Source organism: Camelus dromedarius, chromosome 26 (assembly GCF_036321535.1).
Source record: "Camelus dromedarius isolate mCamDro1 chromosome 26, mCamDro1.pat, whole genome shotgun sequence".
NCBI classification, from domain to species: Eukaryota; Metazoa; Chordata; class Mammalia; order Artiodactyla; family Camelidae; genus Camelus; species Camelus dromedarius.
In genome coordinates, this window is record NC_087461.1 from 14,302,930 (window position 1) to 14,323,330 (window position 20,401).

The window sequence follows — 20,401 nt, forward strand, 5'->3', positions numbered from 1 at the left end:
TTCCTCTTCCCTATGGAGAATGCATCAAAAGGAGCTGAGGTAGGCTGATCAATCCTCCAGTCATAGGGATGGACATATGACCAGATCTGGCCAATCAGAGAGGTCCTGCCTCCCCATCTGCTGTGATTGATTCAGAGATAAGCATGTGACCCAGGCTGTGCCAATGAGTGACATCCCTGGTACTTACTGATGGAGCTATGGGAAGATGCCCCTTCTGCCATGGTTGATAAGCTGGGAAAATGTTATCCTGGAAATCTAGTGGCAGTGCCAGCTATGTAATCATAGGCCTAGTACAAAATGGAAATACAGGGCCTCCTGCTCAAAAAGCAAGAAAAAGTGCCATTAATGGTACCTAGAACACTTTTCCTTTCTTCCACAGGATCTCCACTTGTCATGGCTTTTTTTTTTTTTTTTTTTTTTTTTTTTTGGCTATTTAATGCCATTCTGGGAAATGAAAAATAAAAATTTTAAATGATTAACAAAAAATTTTTTTGACATGTGAAAGACAGTACAGCTTGAGAAGTTACTGGATGGAAGGCTAGTTAGCTAAGTTAGGTAAAATCAGTGTAGATGGCCTTGAGGGCCATGAAGACATGATTGCACTTGATTTAACAGCAGTAAGAACTCATTGTCTGATGCTGTTTGTCTTTTGTCTCAATTTCAGTTTTGTAAACTATGCCTTGGACCTGTCACATGACCAAGGCTATGAATTCCAGATCTGGTATGTGAATTGATATGGCCATGAATTGAGAATCCAATGGAATAATAAGTTAGAATCTAGGCTAAATTCTGGGAGGTGCAATGGGGAACAATGTGCAAACCCACTATACATATTTCTGTTTGGATGAGTCTTAAAACTGCCCACATAATATATATTTTTTGAGATTCCCTGCATATGACAGTAACTTTCTGCTAATTCATATTTCATTGATAAAAACTGTGGGGAAAGAAAGACAGAAAAGAGGAAAAAAAGAAAGAAAGGAAAAGAGACAGAAAGAGGACATATAAGAGTTATTGACAAAACAATTGAAGTAATTTTTCTTCTGTGAACTGTTATAGTATTAATCTTAAGGAAAATCTAGTCTACCTCTAAAACACTTCAAATCAAATGAAGGGAAACATTATCTGAGTAGAGAGAAGTGAGTGAGAGCTTATGTAATTGTCAATCCCAAAATTTCTGTTAACACTGCGTTCTAATGTTTTTTGCCCTTGCATTAACTATCCCCATATACCCCATTCACTTATCTGTCAGCAGAGAAAAAGGAGATTAAGAATTATATGGAGAAATTTCATTCTCAATCCAGCTCTCGCCAAGGAATTCACTCAGAAAATACTGAGGTTTCTATTTGTTGGTATAATTTAATTTTTGTTTTTAGATTTTTTTAAAGGCTATGATTTTAATTCATGGTTATGTATTTCCATGAAATTAATAGTCACCTTTTGTCCGTGCCAGATTTCAAAATTTTATTTTGTTCCATCTGATGTCTCCTATCAAGCTTCTGATACTGTTTAATGAAATGAAGATTCACCAGGTCTACTGCCAGTATTTGTCTACATCTGTAAATTAGTTACACTAAGTGTGACCTATGTTGTTTTATGCTGTCCACAGCTGCTGCCTCTTCTTTGGTTTTCCTTGCAAATTCCACAAACTCACATAGCAACTAAGAGGTTCTTCGAATTGGTAATTTTCTTGGAAAATTGCCAGGTTTAGTTTATATAAACATTTCATTCATTCAAGCCATTCATTTATTCATTCAGCCAATATTTGTTAGATATATACTGGGGATTGGCACTCAACAATTTATTTAGTGCAAAACAGTTTAAAATTCCTCCAGTGAGATGCCTCGTCTAAGGGGCGTAGGTACAGAAAAATGTTTTTGAATTGGCTAGCAACCATCTGAGTGCCATAAAAATTCAACTGCACGAAATTCAAAAATTCTAAGTTTACTGATGTGCAACAGACCATGTAACAAAATAAAGCAGCAGAGGAGAGTTGTTATCTGACTCAATATTAAAATAGTAAAAATCCATCACTGAATGGTAACTGAGTTAAAAGTTACATAGAGAAACAAAAACTCCAGAAATGTCCTTAGCACCAAAAGTAGCTATAATCCAAATATTATTTTCAGAATTCATCACTTTTCCCTACCCTCTTATTGAAAGTAAGAGGAATCCATTTAAAGGAACTTCACTTAACCTCTTAACAACCAATGATAGGTTAAAAAAATGTTGAGAATGGTGGTCAAAATCAGTAATTAGTTAGGTATATTTTTTTTGAGAACATTTAAGATCTTTTCTCAGCATCTTTCAAGTATACAATGACATATTACTAACTATAGTCACCATGCTGAATATTAAATCATTGGAGCTTATTCTTCTTATAACTGAAATTTTGTATATTTTGTCCCATATATCCCCATTTCTCCCTCCCCCCAGGTCCTGGCAACCACCACTCTATTCTCTGTTTCTATGAAACAGAGAGAATTATTTTTTTAAAGATTCCACATATAAGTGATACCATACAGTATTTGTCTTTTTTTCTCTGGCTTATTTCACTTAACATAAAGCCTCCAGATTCATCCATGTTGTTTCAAATGGGAGGATTTCTTTCTTTGTTATGGCTGAATAATATTCCATCATATCCATTTATCCACCAAAGAATTTTAGGTTGTTTCCATATCTTGTCTATTTTGAATAATGCTGCAAAGAATATGGAGGTGTAGATATCTATCTGAGATACTGATTTCATTTTCTATGCATATATATCCAGATGTGAGACTGCTGGACCATGCGGTAGTTCTAATTTTGAGGAACTACTATAATGTTTTCCATAATGGCTATACCAATTTATATTCTCATCAACAGTGCATAAGAACTCCCTTTTCTATACATTCTCACCAACATTTGTTACCTCTTGTGTTTTTTGATAATAGCCATCCTTATAGGCATGAGGTGAAATATCTCATGGTTTTGATTTGTATTTCTCTAATCATTAGTGATGCTGAGCACCTTTTAATTTATCTTTTGGCCATCTGGATGTCTTCTTTGAAAAAATGCCTATTGATGTTCTGTGCCCACTTTTTAATTGGATGATTTGATTTTTTGCTATTGAGTAGTATGAGTTCCATGTATATTTTGGATATTAAGCCCTTATCAAATATACAGTTTGCAAATATTTTCTCCCATTCCATAAGCTGCATTTTAAATTAGTTTCCTTTGCTGTGCACCAGTTCTTCAGTTTGATGTAGTTCCACTTGTTTGCTTTAGTTTTCATTGTCGGTGCTTTTGATGTCTTCTCCAAGAAATCATTGCTGAAAGCAATGCCAAGGAGATTTCCTGCTAAGTTCTGTTCCAGGAGTTTTAGGGTTTCAGGTCTTAAAATTAAGTCCTTAATCCATTTTTAGTTAATTTTTATGAGTGGTATAAGATGGGGATTCAGTTTCATTCTTTTGTCTGTAGTTGTCCAACTTTCTCAATACTATTTATTAGAGACTCACCTCCTCCACTTTGTGTCCTTGACAACATTGTCAGAAATTAGTTGACCATATAGGAGTGGGTTTATTTCTAGGCTTCCTGCTCCATTCCACTGGTCTATGTACGTGTACCTGTTTTTAATGACAGTACCATGCTGTTTTGTTTACTATACCTTTGTAACATAGTTTTAAATTAGGAAGCGTGACACCTCCAGCTTTGTTTTCTTTCTCAAAATTGCTTTGGCTATTCAGGGTCATTTGTGGTTCCATACAACTTTTAAAATAGTTTTTTCTATTTCTGTGAAGTGTGCCACTGAAATTTTGGTAGGAATTGCACTGAACCTGTACATTGCTTTAGGTAGTATGGATATTTTTCACAATATTAATTCTTCCAATTCAAGAAAACAGGATATTTTTCCAATTATTTGTGTTTTCTTCAATTTCATTCATCATCATCTTATAGTTTTTGGTGTACAGGACTTTAACCTCTTTGGTTAAGTTTATTCCTAAGTATTTTACAGTTTTTGATGCTATTGTTAATGAGATTGCTTTCTTTATCTCATTTACATTAATCTTAAACTCAACTGACTTATGTATGTTGATTTTATATCCTGAAACTTTACTGAATTTATCTATTAATTCTAACAATTATTTGGTGGAATCTTCAGGGTTTTCTATATATAAGATCATGGCATCGGCAAAGAGAGACAATTTTACTCTTCCTGATTTGGATGCCCTTTATTCCTTTTTCTTGCCTAATATCATTGCTAAGACTTCCAGTACTATGTTGAATAAAAGTAGCAAGAGTGAGCATTCTTGTCTTATTCCTGATCTTAGAGGAAAGACTTTTAACTTCCATCATTGATGCTATTGATAGATGTTACAGTGATACTATTATATAATATTAATTGTGGAGTTTTCATATATGATCTTTATTATGTTGAGGTACAATCCTTCTATACCTAAATTTGTTGAGTGTTTTTAATCATGCAAGGATGCTGAATTCTATCAATGCTTTTTCTGTATTTATTAAATAATCATATAATTTTTATCACTCTGTTAATGTGGTATATCACATTTATTGATTTGTATATGTTGAATCATCCTAGCTTCCCAGGGATAAATTCCACTTGATGATGGTGCATGATCCTATGCTCCTGAAACTAAATTCAAGAGCACAGGATTTTTTTGTTGTTGTTGAGGATTTTTGCATCTATGTTTATCAGGAATATTGACCTGTCATTTTCTTTTCTTGTAGTATCCTTTCTCTGGCTTTGGTTTTAGGATAATGCTGGCCTCATAAAATGAGTTTGAAAATACTTCTTCTTCAATTTGTTGGAAGAGTTTGAGATGATTTAGTGTTAATTCTTTAAATGTTTGGCAGGATTCACCTGTGAAGGCATCCAGTCCTGAAGTTTTATTTGTTGGAAGGTTTTTGATTATTGATTAAATCCTTACTAGTAATTGATCTGTTCAGATTTTCTGTTTCTTCATGATTCAGACTTGGTAGGTTGGTAAGTTATATGTGCCTAGGAATTTACCCATTTCTTCTAGGGTGTCCAATTTGTTGTCATATAGTTAATTGTTTACAGTAGTCCCTTATGATCATATGTATTTCTGTGGTATCAGTTGTAACATATCCTCTTTGATTTCTGATTTTATTTATTTGGGTCCTTGCTATTTTCCTCTTGGTAAATTTAGCTAAAGATTTGTCAATTTTGTTTATTTTTTCAAAGAATCAGCTCTCAGCTTCATTAACCTTTTCTATTGCTTTTTAGTCTCTAGTTCATTTATTTCTATTCTAATCTTGATTATGTTTTTTTCCTTCTGCCAAATTTCAGTTCAGTTTATTTTTCCTTTTCTAGTTCCTTAGGATATAAAATTAGGTTGTTTGCTATCTTTCTTTTTTCTTAATGCAGGTATAAACTGTCTATCTGTACATCTGTATAAACTTTCCTCTTACAACTGATTTTGTTGCATTCCATAAGTTTTGATATGTTGAATTTTCACTTATCTAAGATATTTTCTGATTTCCCTTTTGATTTCTTCTTTGACCTATTATTGGTTATTCAGAAGGTGTTATTTACTTTCCACATATTCGTGAATTTTTTAGCTCTTCCATTGTTACTGATTTCTAGTTTAATACCATTGTTGTGAGAAAAGATACTTGATATGATTTCAATCTTCTTAAATTTGTTGATTAGTTTTATAATCTAATATATGATCTACCCTGGAGAATGTTCCATGTGTGCTTGAGAGAATGTGTACTCTGCTTCTGCTGGATGGAATGTTCTATATATGTCTGTTAGGCCCATTTGGTCTAAGGTGTAATTCAAGTCTAGTGTTTCCTTATTGATTTCCTGTCTTGATTATCTAACCATTGTTTAAAGTGTTATAAAGTCCCCTATTATTATTGCATTGCTGTCTAGTCTTGCCTTCATATCTATTAATAATTGTTTAAAATATTTAGGTACTCCAATATTGGGTGTATATATATATATATACACACATATATATATACATATATAAACATACATATATTTACAGTTGTTATGTCTTCTTGATGAATTGACCCCTTTATATATATTGTGACCTTTATACATAGCAGCTTTCTTTCTCTCTTGTTACAGTTTTTGACATAAAGTCTATTTTATCTGATATAAGTATAGCTATTGCTGCTTTTTAAGTTTCCATTTGCATGGTATCTTTTTCCTTCCCTTCTCTTCAGCCTATGAGTATCCTTAAAGCATAAGCAAATCTCTTATAGGCAGCATATAGTTGGGTCTTTTTTTTTTTTAATCCATTAAGCCACTCTGTCTTTTAATTGCAGATTTTAAACCTCCTACATTAAGAGCAATTAATGTTAGATAAAGACTGACTATCACCATTTTGTTAACTGCTTTCTGATTATTTTGTAACTCCTTTGTTCCATTTTCCTCTCCTGAGGTCTTGTGAACAGATGATTTTTTTGTAGTGGTATGCTTTGACTCTTTTTTCTTTATCATTTATTTATCTGTTTTAGGCCTTTGCCTTGTGATTACCATTAGGCTTTCAAAATACATCTTATAGTTATAACAGTCTGTTTTAAGCTTATTAACATGTTAACCTCAATTGCATAAAAAAAAGTATGCAATCAACTGTGGTAACACCCTACTGATAGACTGATTTTCAAATTGCATTTGCTTATTTGGATGCTGACATTGGAATATTAATACAAAAATAGCTGGAAGAGGAAGACCGACTCAAACATTCTTTCCAAATTAGAAATAAATTTAATTGTAACTGACCATAACATGCCCAAAATTTAAAACTCTGGAAAGATGTTTTAAATTTTACTGTCAGAAACATTTCAAATAAAGATGCTTTAAAGTTTACTGGCATAAACATTTTAACAAGGTTATCTTTACAAATTATTTATTTATACCTTCTCTAGAAGAGAAAATATAGGGTATTATGTGCCAACCAAACTAGGAGATAACAGTATTTCTTGGATCATAACTGCTCTATTTGAGGTTGATTGCTGCTGCTGGTCCTTTCACCTCTGTCTCTCACTCCAAACCTCCTTGAATTTGATAAAAGGAAAAGAAAGTAGCTCACCTCATCTTTTCTCTCCCACCTAGAGAAAAATCCAGATTAGCTCTTTATTAGTAAGAGTTAAAGAAAGTTAAAATGAGTTCACTTCAGAGGCAGGCTTTCCCTTCCAACTTCCCTTCCAGTTTCTTCACTCCATAACCACTCCATGCCCTCCCTCCACCACTGACTCTCACCTCCACAACATGCAGAAGAATGTGCACTCTCAGAGGATAATCTTCCCAGTTATGAATTATAATATGTGATTGGCATGTATTATTAGACCTCATAATATTTTCCTAGGGCTCTTTTTTAATTGTAAAACTCAAGAAGGATCAAATTTCCTTGATCTTCATGCTCACAACACCTGTAAAATATGTGAAGCTAAATGTGTGAAGGAATTCAATAAAATACATTCTAATTGTGGAGTCCTGAACAAGAGACCTAAATGGGATCATGTTCTGAAGGACCATCTGAAGGAAGACTTTCTGCTATGTTGATATTTCACATGGCACACATGGAACCAAATCATATTTTCTAATACATTCTATTCTTGGTTTGGTTTAAGTCCTACATGCCTTTTTAAAAGCAGAAAGAGATGAGTCAGAAAGTAAGTTCCAAAATTATCTGAAAGTAGGATATAACCTGCAGCTCATAAACCTCTGGAATCATGGAGTCACCTCAAGAAACCACAACAAGCAATCATTCTAGTTTAAATTAAAAACATATACTGACTGTTTATATCTTATTTTTCAAATGTATAGAAGGCAACAGTAATAAAATGATTTGTTTATTATGTTTTCTCAACTAGCAGATATTAAAAGCATAACCATACTTTAAAAGATAGGCAATCACTACTCTGGGAATGCTTGGGACTCCTAGAACCTTGGCCCAAGTTGTGCCATTTCTTAGCCCAACATTTATTGGAAGTTAAAACTTCCACATTTCATTTTCCTTTCTGGGAATTAATGGAGATTTTTTAAAGGAGGGGAAAGAAAGACAAGAACAAGAAAGGGGGAATGAAAGAGATCAGAGGAAAAGGAAAAGGAAAAAAACAAAAATAAAGAAATAAGGAAAGAAGGACAAATGTAGAAAAAGAAGGATGGAGGGGTGGTTGGAAGGGAAGGCCAAAAATTGACAAAGTTTTTTTTTTTTTTTAATTATACATTTATACACACTGAAAAACTTTCTATCAAGAAAATAATCCAATGTTTAACTTGGTGTTTTGATTTTGAGGGAGGGTTTATATGGATTTAGCTGAATAGTATTTGTAAAGCTCTCTATTTTTATGTCAAAAAGAGAGAGAGATGCAGTTTTTAAAAGCATCATGTGTTCATTCATTCTTTCAAATCTAGATAAGTGACAAAAATACTTGACAATGGTGAATTGAGAATAATCACTCATCAATTTGTAGAACCACCTACTCTGAATTCTTTACACCCTTTTTCCAAAATGCATCTATCACAAATGAAAAACAATAGAAACTAAAGCACATAACTAAGTCATTATGGCATGTACAGAGTTTTTATTTGATTCTAAAAATAATAGTAGTTGATTATAGTATTTGTGATAATAGAAGTTCCCTAAATAAGAATTAAAATCATCAATTTTAATTGAACTCCTATTCATTTTTAATTAGAACTGCTTACAATGAGTAAATGAAATAAATGAAGTAAAATATAAAAAAATTAAAGTTTAATCTAATTATCCAAGAAAGTTTTCCGATACTAGGAAGAGCATCACGAGTAACTAGGCAGTGCCTGAATCTTCTATTCCCAAAGGAACATGGAGTACCTGGCAAACAATGGTAGAATGAATCTAGATCTTTCTTTTGGGCATGATACGATGATAAAAACTGTCACTGTAAGAGATACTCTATAACACAAATATGATATTATGCATGAACTTAAACTACAAAGAGCAGCCATACCAATAAGATGTGAGTAGCCACAGCCCTTGCCTCAGGGTACTCTTGCATCAGCAACTGATCAGTCCAAATTCCTAATTAAGATATAACCTATATATATATATATTTTTAAATAGCTGATCTCATTTCCTCATCCATAAAATTGGAAAAATAATAAGTATTTTCCAGGACTGTTTTGAGAATTAAATTCACTTATATATATATATGTTTATACACATATGTATGTATACACACACATACGTAGAGGACATAATAGGGCAGGCATCTGATAAAAGTAGCTATTGAGTTAATATTAATCATTTTAATATAGTATTATAGGTATTAAAATTAAAATATGTACAATACACTATAGTGGCACATAGAAGAGAACCAGCTCTGCCTGAAGTGGGGAATAGGCTGCCAGGGGGTCACAAAGGAGCAAAATCTAGGACTCAAAGGATAAGCAGGTGGCCAAAATGGGAAATAGTATGTTATTCTGAAGGAAGAGCATGTGCAAATAAATGCACGCACAGAGAAATGAAACACCACAGTAGACTCATGGATGGCAAGTTAGCTGGGTATTGTAGAATGAAAAGAAATTTAGATTTGGAAAGTCATGTATATAAGGTGGGTTTCATCTCAGAGATTAAGGAGAGTCACTGAAAAATATGAAATAGTCAACCACAAATCTTTGTGAATGCCTTTATTGGACACATTGTTATGGCATTTGAGATACTATGTGAACATAACTGATGTGGTTTCTGCCCTCATGGAGCTTACAGTTTAGCACAGAAGATAGACATAAATAAATATAAATAATAATTTCAAGCATACAAAGTGCTGTGGAAAATAGCTAATATTTATAGAGACTATATATGCAAAGCAGTTTGCAATCATCATGGAATAATTCCCATTTAAAGAAGTTGGAGGCACAGAAAAGTTAAGAAACTCAGACATTCTGAATCCAAAGCCAGCACTTTTAACTACTATGCAATACTGTCTCAAGAAAAAAATACAGAACAATATAATCATCATATCAATTTTTTAAAAATCACATTGGCAGCAGTGCAGACAATGAGTTGAAGAAGAATGAAACTGAAGACAGGAAGAGAGTACTGCAAAAGTCCATGCAAGAAATAACTTGGATTAGAACTAAGTCAGCTGTGGCAGTTGCAGTATGAATGAGAGAAGAAAAAAATTGATGAGATACTGAGATAGAATTGACAAGAACTCACGTGTGACTGGATGTGGGAGTGAGGAAGAGGGAAAGCTTGACACATCGCCACCAGAGAGACCTGGCTACAAAGCACTTTTGTAACTCAAGATCTAATCAACCCTGATGGAGGAAAAGAGGTGCAGGATTTCACTTCCAGTCATCCTCACCTACTATCCACCCCCGTCTCCCACTAGATGCAACACAGGCATCATTGTTGCAGAGGTAACAAAATGTTGTACAACTGCCAATCCAATATTGAACCTGTTTAAAGAAAGCTCTGTGAAGTCTTTCACTTAAAAAAAAAAATATTCTGGGATCTCTGGCTATTTCAACAAAGGAATAAAATACTAAATTAACTTTTCATTTTACATGTACATGCTATTCATTTGGTCCTAAGAATATCTTGATTGAACACACACAAAAAATATGTTTCCTGAATTCACAGTTCATTAAATAAAAACAAAAATTAAATAGTTGCTGACCAGCTTACCAAATGATAAAGGAGTAAACTTTCAGACCAATCATAAGAAGAAAATTTTCAGGCATTACCTGAATATGCCATTTATTAATAAACAGCACTAGCTAAGCAGACACATTAGTCTTCATATATACTTAACAGCAACAGAATTCTATATAGTTCTCCATGCTTTAGTGTGTAAATGACCTTTAATTTACACTTAAATATGAAATCTGAACGGTAGAATACGGTATATTCTTTGATACTTTGGTCAAAGCTATTAAAAATAAAAATAAAAATCCTAAAAATGTCTTTCTTATTCAAACTAATAAGTGAAATCGTACATGAAGATTTTAACCTGTAATGCAGTCACTATAGTTAGAAATACATATTTAACTCAGTATGCGAAATTTTACTTTAGACAGATCGCCATTTTAACTAATGTGAATCTGAGGATGAAATTGTCAGGAGGGAAGATGGAGGGGAGAAGTAGGGGGCAGAGCTCTGTCAGTAGGATCATCAGAGCAAGGAAGAGAGAGAAAGAACAGAAACCAGGAAGTGGAGTCAACATCAGAATCATGCAGGAGCTGACGAACGCACCAGATTGGACCTCTCAGAGGTTTTGGTCTTGGGACCTCTTTACACACTTGAAAATTACTGAGAATACCAAAGAGCTTTTATTTGTGTTGGTTGTATCCACTGATACTTACTATTTTAAATATTAAATGGAGAAATTTCCAAAATATTTAATAATTCATTTAAAAATACCAATAAGTTCATAACATATTAATATAAAAGTGTTTATGAAAAATAACTATGTTTTCCAAAAATAAAAGACTCAGCAAGGAGAATATCATTGTTTTACTTTCTGCAAAACTCCTTTAAGCCTGGCTTATTAGAAGACAAGTAGATTCTCATATTTCTTTCTGCATTCAATCTGTTTCTATATTATATTTTACAAAGCCTCTGTACACCCATAAGAGGGTAGAGTTCAAAAGGCAAATATTGTCTCTGAATTATTAAGAAAATAGTTTTAACTTCACAGACGCCTTTAATAGGGTCTTGAAAACCCCTAGGGTTTCCAGGACCACACTTTTTAAAAGGTGGCAAATGAAAGTGATTTGCAGACCAGCATAAAATTAAAGCCCATAAACAAAGGGGCTTAGCTTCTAAGTCTAAGAATTCTGGGTTTCAACAGAATTAGAATTATAATGGAACCAGCTTGTAGAGACAATTATCCACTATCCTATTTCCAAATGTAAATATAGAATCAACTCTATAGACTTTCCTTCAGGTAGTCATGGAATTTTAAAGCAGGAAAAATTGCTTTTGCATGTATAAAAGATTGTACTGACAAGCCAATAGTAAAGTTTACTGAATAATTACATAATTAAGATTAGATCATAGCTTTACTTCATTACAATAATTATGGTAAGATGTTAGAAAGCATTACTGAGGGACAGCTCTCTTTTCTGAAGAGCTATTAAAAAAATGAATATCCACATATTTAGAACAGTATAAAAAAAATTCCTTTCTGGAGACAGAACATGAACCAAAAGCCTTTTAGAATCTCCTTCAGACTTAAGTGTCTCTGAGTATTTTTATCCCATTGAAATGAGCTCTGACACATCTGATATTTCTGCCTTTACATACTTTTCTATTTCACATACAATAATTGCTGTAAACTTCTCCACTTACAATTCTTCTTTGTTTTTCCTCTTAATTCTTCTCTTTTCAGTGTTTTGGCTCCAATTCCAGCCGCGACTCTCACCTAGTTTCATTCACTGTTCCCTATACTTTTCCATACACCTATTAAGTCAGTTTACATTTTGAAATACAAAAATATAATTAAATGTTATACATTCTTCTGCATTATAAAGACAACAGCAACTCAAACTATGAATAAGTTGAAAGAGAGGTGAAAAACATGACTTCAAATGACAAAAAATTTTGAAATAGATGCTTGCACATTACTTTGTATGCAAAAGCATTTAAGTTATTTCAATACTTTATGTTCTGCTTGTATCATCAACCACCCACTTGTTCTTTCTCAATCTATAAACCCCAGGGAGGGAAAAACAATGATAAATCAAAACTTGTCCTGGGTGAATACACATAAATGACCTGGTAAAGATACCCCAAAAATAAGAAGGTGGCAAATAAGGCTTTTTTTCTTAGGAAAAAAAAATCAAGGAATAGAGTTTAACTCTTGTATAATACAGTCAGTTAAAGCTTTCTAAATCAGCCAAAGGCTGTAGCTAAGCAACATGATTCTTCACTGTGCTCAAAAAGGGGGCTGCCAAGCATCAGTAGCCTCATTTCTCACTGAAAGCTTTGACAAGTTTCCACCATATTTTATATAACTGTAGCAGAGGGAGTGCCAGATTAGATCTGATTTGCTGTCATAATGGGATTTTTTTCCCCTCATAAGTTAATGATGCACAGCTATATTTAACCCCTAAAAAGTCACCCCCGGGCACTCACTGTATATTCTGATTGCCTCTCATATCTAGAATTGGACAAGTAGCAATTTTTCTGCTACTGAATATGACAAAAGCAAAGGTTTAATAGGTAGATTTTTTTTCCTGATTGACTCCATTATAAATTTAGCTACATACTCCAAATCTGTTCACTAACTTCATATTTCATCAGATGCTCTCTCATCAAATTGAAAAGATCAAGAAATCTAGGACTTTGAGTTCACATCCACTGTTGTATGTTAAGTCAGTCTTCCTGCCCCAGCCCACTCTAGCCTAGCTGTGTGTGCTGATCTCCCACCTTTAAGCTCGGCCACATTCTAATCCCAGGTCACAGAGAAGTTTGGGAGTATTTTAGGTATTCTGTCTTCAGCAATAGTTAGAATCTAAAATGTATTTATATATTATCATAAACACAGTAGATCACCCTGGCATCCCTGTTCCCAGTGAGTTCCAATCTTCCATAGCCACCTTTGTTGTTTTATTCCTACATTCTGATTTGTATTCTAATTCCCTGCTAGGAATGGGTCCCTTTCCTTAACACTTGCCATCTTAACTGATGCCCAGACAATGTGTACAGCCGTCGCCAACCTCTACCTACAGAGATGGATCTTATCCCTTGGGTCCAGTTTCCCACTGGACATTCCTACCATTCCCAGTCACTGCCAGGCATTGAAACAAGAGTACTACCACTGGCAAGAAACTTCTGCTGCTGCCACTCACATACCTACAAGATGAAAGCCTGCTATATTGATCCTAATCCAAATTTCTTTGTGAGCTTGCCATACCCACTTGGAAATTTGTTTTGGCCACCTAGAGTTAGATCAGTTCTTCTTGATTGGTATATTCCTAACCAATTAGTCAAGTATAAGATTCCAGCATGCCTCTTGGCTGAACTCCTATGGGTAAAATCACAGGACTAACAGTATCAGCCCATAGGCTGTTACCAGTCAGTGATTCTCTTTCCAAACTACCATATGTTACTCATAGTACCTTTTTATAGTTTAAACTTCTGAAATACCACTTCTACTTTCACAACCTTAATCAAGTTACTTAAACCACTCTTAAGTCTTAGTTTTCTCATCTAGAAAAGAGGAATAACAATAATATATAATTATGAGATGGATATGTCTTATTTTTTATTATTAAATAACTATTTTCTTACACAGAGATTGAAGAACAAACTTGTATCAAAGGGATACTTTACTTCTGGTGTCTCATGGACTTTTCAGACTTGGGCTAAAGAAAACTCAATTATTAGCAAATATTATCAAAAGTGCCTTTACCTACACCACTCATGAGAGATCTTATAAATAAGATCTTGTAAGAGCTTTTTTAAAAAACATTTTATGTAATCCATGAAGTTGACAAAGTAGAAAGCTACAAATCAAGATTTAATGATTCAAAGTACTGCCAATGCAAGGATAATCAGAGCATTCCTTTTGGATGGAAGTAACTTTCAACTGTTCCCTTTAATATATGTCAAAAGTATAAAATCTCAGGGTTGGAAAGAAACTTAAGAGGCACCTAGTCCAACTGTACAGCCAATTTTGCATGAAGTTTTTATGAATCCTGCAAAATTCTGTCAAGTTGTATCTTTCATGTTGAAAATACTAAAGCTGGTAGCATCCTCACCAAGTGGTCATTTAGGCTAGATGTGATGGCACAACTCTAATATATAACTTTACAATTTCCTTTTTAAAAATATATGTATTATTCAATTTTTGAACAATTCTGATTTCTATGAAGTTCCACTTGCACTGAGTTAAACAGAGCCTTTTGCAATCCCTGTTGGTTTACTTGTAAGTCACAGCTTAGCCCCTGGGTCCTTTCAGTAAAAGTATAAATATCCATATACTAGCTATTTTCATATTTGAAGACAGTTGTTAGATCAACCACAGGTCTTCTCTTCCCTGGAAAAACATCCTAATTTCTTTGATTCTTCAAAATACAAGGTGTCAAAGTCCTTAATAATACTAATTTTTCTCTTCTGAATGGGCCTCAATTTCTATGTTGAACTGCAATTCAATATATTGAATGTTTTATATATGTTCTATAAATTTCTATATTCCTTGTCACACTATTTCAGGTGTTTTCTGCTGAGTTGAGAATACAGTGAGATGTTAACCTCCCAAAATCCAGAGAACAACTTAAGACTAAGTTGGCTTTTGCTACTGTAGTTTTGCAGTCATACCACACTATTTTTCACATGTGCTACAACTCAGCCATACCATTCTTCCTATGCTCAAAAGTTAGGTTATTTGATTCATTCAGGATCTTTCTTTTGTTCCTATTAAGTTTCATCCTGATAGATATGTCAATTTATCCAACTCAGCAGTATCTTTTTAGTCTGATTTTTAACTTCAGATGAATTTATTATTCTTAATTACCTTTTTCTCATATCATTATTCAAAGAACTGATGAACATTCTGGCCAGCACAAGGCCACAAATAAAACCCTATAATAAACTACTTTTTTAGTTTCAAGACAGAAATATTGACAGTGTTTAATTGGTTCCTACATTTGCTTTCAAATTTCAGTGTATTACCTTTTACATTTGACCATCTATTTGGATTTACAGAGTATATTATTTTAAATTGTAAAACATTTACCAATTCTTCATAGTAAGATGGTCTGTGACCTAGAAAATCTTCCCCACACAAAGATTTTCTGATTATCTCAAAGCAAACTTCTCATTTCTGAACTTGAAGATTGGTTATGCATCACTCTTTACAAAAAAGGCAAATGTTCCAAATATGCTGACCTACTCTATGATGACAAGTGCTTGTCAGTGGTGTCAATGAAGCAGGTATTTTTTTTAAATATATCAGCTATTCCTTCAAAGTAAATGTGACATTTTAATAATCCATGAGGAAGCCTTTTGAAGTGAGCATTTTGAAAGCGGATATTTGGAAATGTTTTCAGTGTTATGTGGTTTCTGTAGCCAAAAACTATAAATACTCACATAGCCATACAATTTAAACTTGGAAATAAAATTTCCTAATCTGTTTAAAAATATTCTCTGTGAAAGTTTGAGTGGACTTTTAACCTATTCTTTTAAAATATTAAAATGCCTAGCTTTCCAATTAGTTTTCAGGGACCAACTGACATCAGGTAAGATGAAAAACTGCCAGCTGTATTTCTGAAAAAAGACAAAACAAATGGGAAAAAAAAAAAACCTTTGCAAAATTAGTACTTGAGACTGAAAAATGAGCATTATAATTTAGCAAATACAGTCAACAATTTATTTCTTAAATTTGGACTAACATATACTTGTGAGGCATATTTTCAACTATGACAGACATTAAAACTAAGTATAAAAATAAACTGAACTTAGAGACCTCTGAGTCACTGCATTACTAAGTATTAAACTAAAAATTTTTTAAATGATGAAGCAGAATCATAACACTGACCCTGAAAATTTTTCAAAAATTGTAACTCAGTCAACTACATTGCTCTCATTAAAGATATGTTTGTTTTTACAAGATATAATCTACATTAAAATATCATTTCATCTTTATCTCAACCCAATTAAGTTTCATGATTTATAATATACAGAATATATAACAAAAGATGCATATACTTTGTAGACTAAAAATATACAAATACTCTGGGTGGATGCTTAAGGCATTTTTACTAACAGTATATTCAAAAAGTTTCAAGACCACTGTCCTAATGTTTCCTATTTCAAATAACGACTAAAAAAAAAAAAACCTTCTAATGGAAACAAAGCAAAAGAAAACCTTTCAAACAAAAATGAGTATCAATTTATTTGAGTCTTTTTAATAAACTATTCTGTAGGAAAGGATTTTGTGTACTCACAGCAAACAATGATATGGAAATAGGTCAAGAATTATTCAAATGGATACTGAAAATATAGGCAGGTCCAGGTAGCAGTGACCTGGATCAGTTATGAAAACAGCCAGAATAATCCTGCAATCCAGCTCAGGGTGTCGACTCAGATCTTATTTTACTATGCCCTTCAAAAAATACTTAGTGGCCTCCTAGACCCTATAACAACCCAAACTTGCTGAGAGATTATTTTCCTGACCAACTCTCCCATGCCTTTCTAAAGTGCTCCTGAGGTTTTGGTCATTGGTTTCATACCACTTAGCTGTTTCTGACATCAGACTTGCTGTACTAGTTTAAGATAACTTGGAGGCTGAAAAGTCAATACACTGGGGGGAAAATTTTTAAATGAAAAGTTTGCCTTAATTATAATTTTGAAATTGGTAATTGCCTCAATTATTTATAAGAAAATAATGTTAAACACTGGTAAGATAAAATCACAGTAAACATGATGAGTGCCCTTGTTTCTTGTAATGTGGATATTCATCAAGACAGGTCCTTACACCCAATGATCCTGGGGTCTGTAATGGAAGATTTGTGACAAGGAACAAAGGAGATGAAAAATGCCCTGGACAAAAGCTTTTCTTTCTGTTTTCTCAAGCAATAAAAAAGTCAATAAAAGCCAGTGCCTAGTCTCCAATTCACATCACTACAGGGAACGACTGAACTAGTCACAAGTCTGAGGATGTGCCCTGAGTGGCCAGCACCAACTACAGAAGCTTAGAGAAGCCCAACAGAAAAGTATGAAGAGTTCCAGGCCAGCCCCATGCAAATCACACTATCCACCAAGGACCTCATGGGTCCAGCCTAGGACACCAAGATCTCCTCCTCCCAATCCCAGGACTGGGCAAGGAAAGGGGTGGAGGGATACAGGGTTCAAGTCAAAACATGCATTTTGTAGACTCAGTGTTTGTTGATGTTATTTTTTGATCACTGAACCTCTTTCTACAACACATTCAAATGAGATTCATTGAACGGTCGGTTGTCTTACAGGATATGTTTTTCCAGTTTCTCTTATAGGAATTGAATAAATACAATGCTCCCATATAAAAGTTAAATATTTCACCCTAATCTTTGTTAACCAGAATAGAGGGTAATAGTTTATCTTGAAATAAATTAGTTTATTTGAAAGCTTTAAAGAGATGGAATACATAGAAAATTAATAATCCTGATGCAATGAAAATAAATCAATATTCCAAAAGGAGAAAGAAGTTCTTCCAATAAGACCATCTAGTCAGATAAATAAGGAAGAAAAAACTACACTGAGATTATTAGAGGCAAGCAGCAACTGTAATAGACTGATAAGTTAATATCTCCTTGTTTCTAGACAGACTGCTTATTGAACCACCCAGGAGCACCACTGAAACAAGTCTATACAGAAATGAGCACATACAGATCAATATCCACAATATGACACCCATGCAGAAAAAAATTCCACCCTGGCTGAAAGACAAAGCTACATGGCTATATACCATTGGCATGGAGATAGGTAATCAGGCTAAAGATATTTACCAAATCAGTGAATGAAATTCATATCTTTAGAAATGTCAGAATCACCCAAAGGGAAGTAGAAACTCAGGAAAGTTCAAAACCATGAGAACAGATAAGAAAGGGAGGTGAAAAGATCATGACTTCTGTGACTTGACAAGACAGAAACATTCTCTCTACATAATCGGGTCCGAATTTGGGGTGGGAGTGAAGGAAGTGAGGGCTGTGTGGAAGGCTGGCTACATGGAGGTTTATGGAGATGTGAGAGTGGGTGTGGGGGTCATGGGAACATGGTTGGGGTGTGTGATGGGTTTAGAGGATGTGGGTGATTGTGGAGATTTCTAGAGGGATTAGCGAGTGGGAAGGCTGAGGGATATTGTGGTGGGAAGTGTAGAGGGCAGGCGCAGGTATGTGTGGAATGTAGGGGGGTGTGGGGAGCTGTGGGAAATTATTTGGATGGTGGTGGCCTATAGGAACATGTGGCTTATGTGTGGCAGGATAGTGGGGGGTGCACATGGGAAACATGCAATGAGCATATGTACATGTGTGCACATCTGTCTACACATCTTTTTGCATGTAATGGCACAGATAAGTGCTTCCTGTTAAATTTCCTTTTGATTTAAAATTCCTAACCTTACAATTGCACTATGTACAACCATCTTTCACATGGGCAAAAATTCAAATGGAAGATGTAGATTATGGGAATAGCCCCTATTTTAAAAGGCAAAAGATTTATACAATCTGAAGAGAAACCAGAGTATTAGGCCCTATTTTAAATAAATCAAGCTGACTTTTCTCATAAATTCATGGACTCAAAGTTGAGATAGCCCAAGTACTCAAGGTCAGGAACTTTACTGTACATTTGTTTCAGAGAATTTGGGGACCTCACAGATAGATCACTGAAAATGAAATGAGGATGGAATCACAACTCCTCTCTGAAGTGACAAAAGACAAGTGAAACTAATTTAAAAAGACATATGCACCCCAATGTTCATAGCAGCATTATTTACAATTGCTAAGGTATGGAAGCAACCTAAGTGTCCACCAACAGAACAATGGATAAAGAAGATGTGGTATATATATATATATACAATGGAATACTACTCAGCCATAAAAAGAATGAAATTTTGCCATTTGCAGCAACATGGATGGACTTGGAAGGCACTATGTTAAGTGAAATAAGTCAGACAGAGAAAGAAAAATGCTATATGATATCACTTATATGTGAAATCTAAAAAATACAACAAACTAGGGAATATAACAACAAAAAAGCAGACTCACAGATATAGAGAACAAACTAGTTATTACCAGTGGGGAGAGGGAAGTGGGGAGGGGCAACATAGGGTTAGAGAGACAAAAAGGGTTATTATGGGATTACATGAAATTATTTGTATGAAACTTGGAAACTATAAAACACTATAGAACTTAAAGAATATTTCATTCCATAGAAAAATTAATTACTAAAAAAAAAAAAATGACAGTCTTATTTCTAGAAGTATGATCTCTATGCCTGTTTCTCACCAACCAGAGTCGCATGAAATCAAGTATGGATAGGAACTGAAAATTGGAAAAAAACATCAAATATACACATTTCCATTCCAGGTTACAATGTACAGATTTCTCCTTATTTTCAAAATCACCCTGCCATAATTTATTGTTTCTCTAGCAGATGGCAAGGTGTCTGAATGAATACCATCAATGTTTCAACAAGCATCATACTCCACAAAAATGTGCAGAATCTGGTTGATCCCTCCTGGGACTGGTTTCTCACTTCATGGCTATTTTAATTTCCAGCCCATTTTGAAGAATAGGGTCAGCCTTCTACTAAAGCCAAACTTCAGAGATAATTTTAGTTTCAGCCTTCTCTCAGTCCCCAAATGACAGTTATTCTGCACAAATTTCATTTTCTAATCTTCTTTCAGTTCATTTGGCAACATTCATAGCTGCATAGGAGATTCCCCCCCC

At 34.0% G+C, this 20,401-nt stretch overlaps 1 protein-coding gene across 1 annotated transcript in view; it reads right to left on the minus strand.

Moving 5' to 3' along the window:
• Positions 1-20,401, minus strand: part of GPR158 (G protein-coupled receptor 158) — a 304,244-nt gene that overhangs the window by 254,506 nt on the left and 29,337 nt on the right. The window lies entirely within an intron of this gene.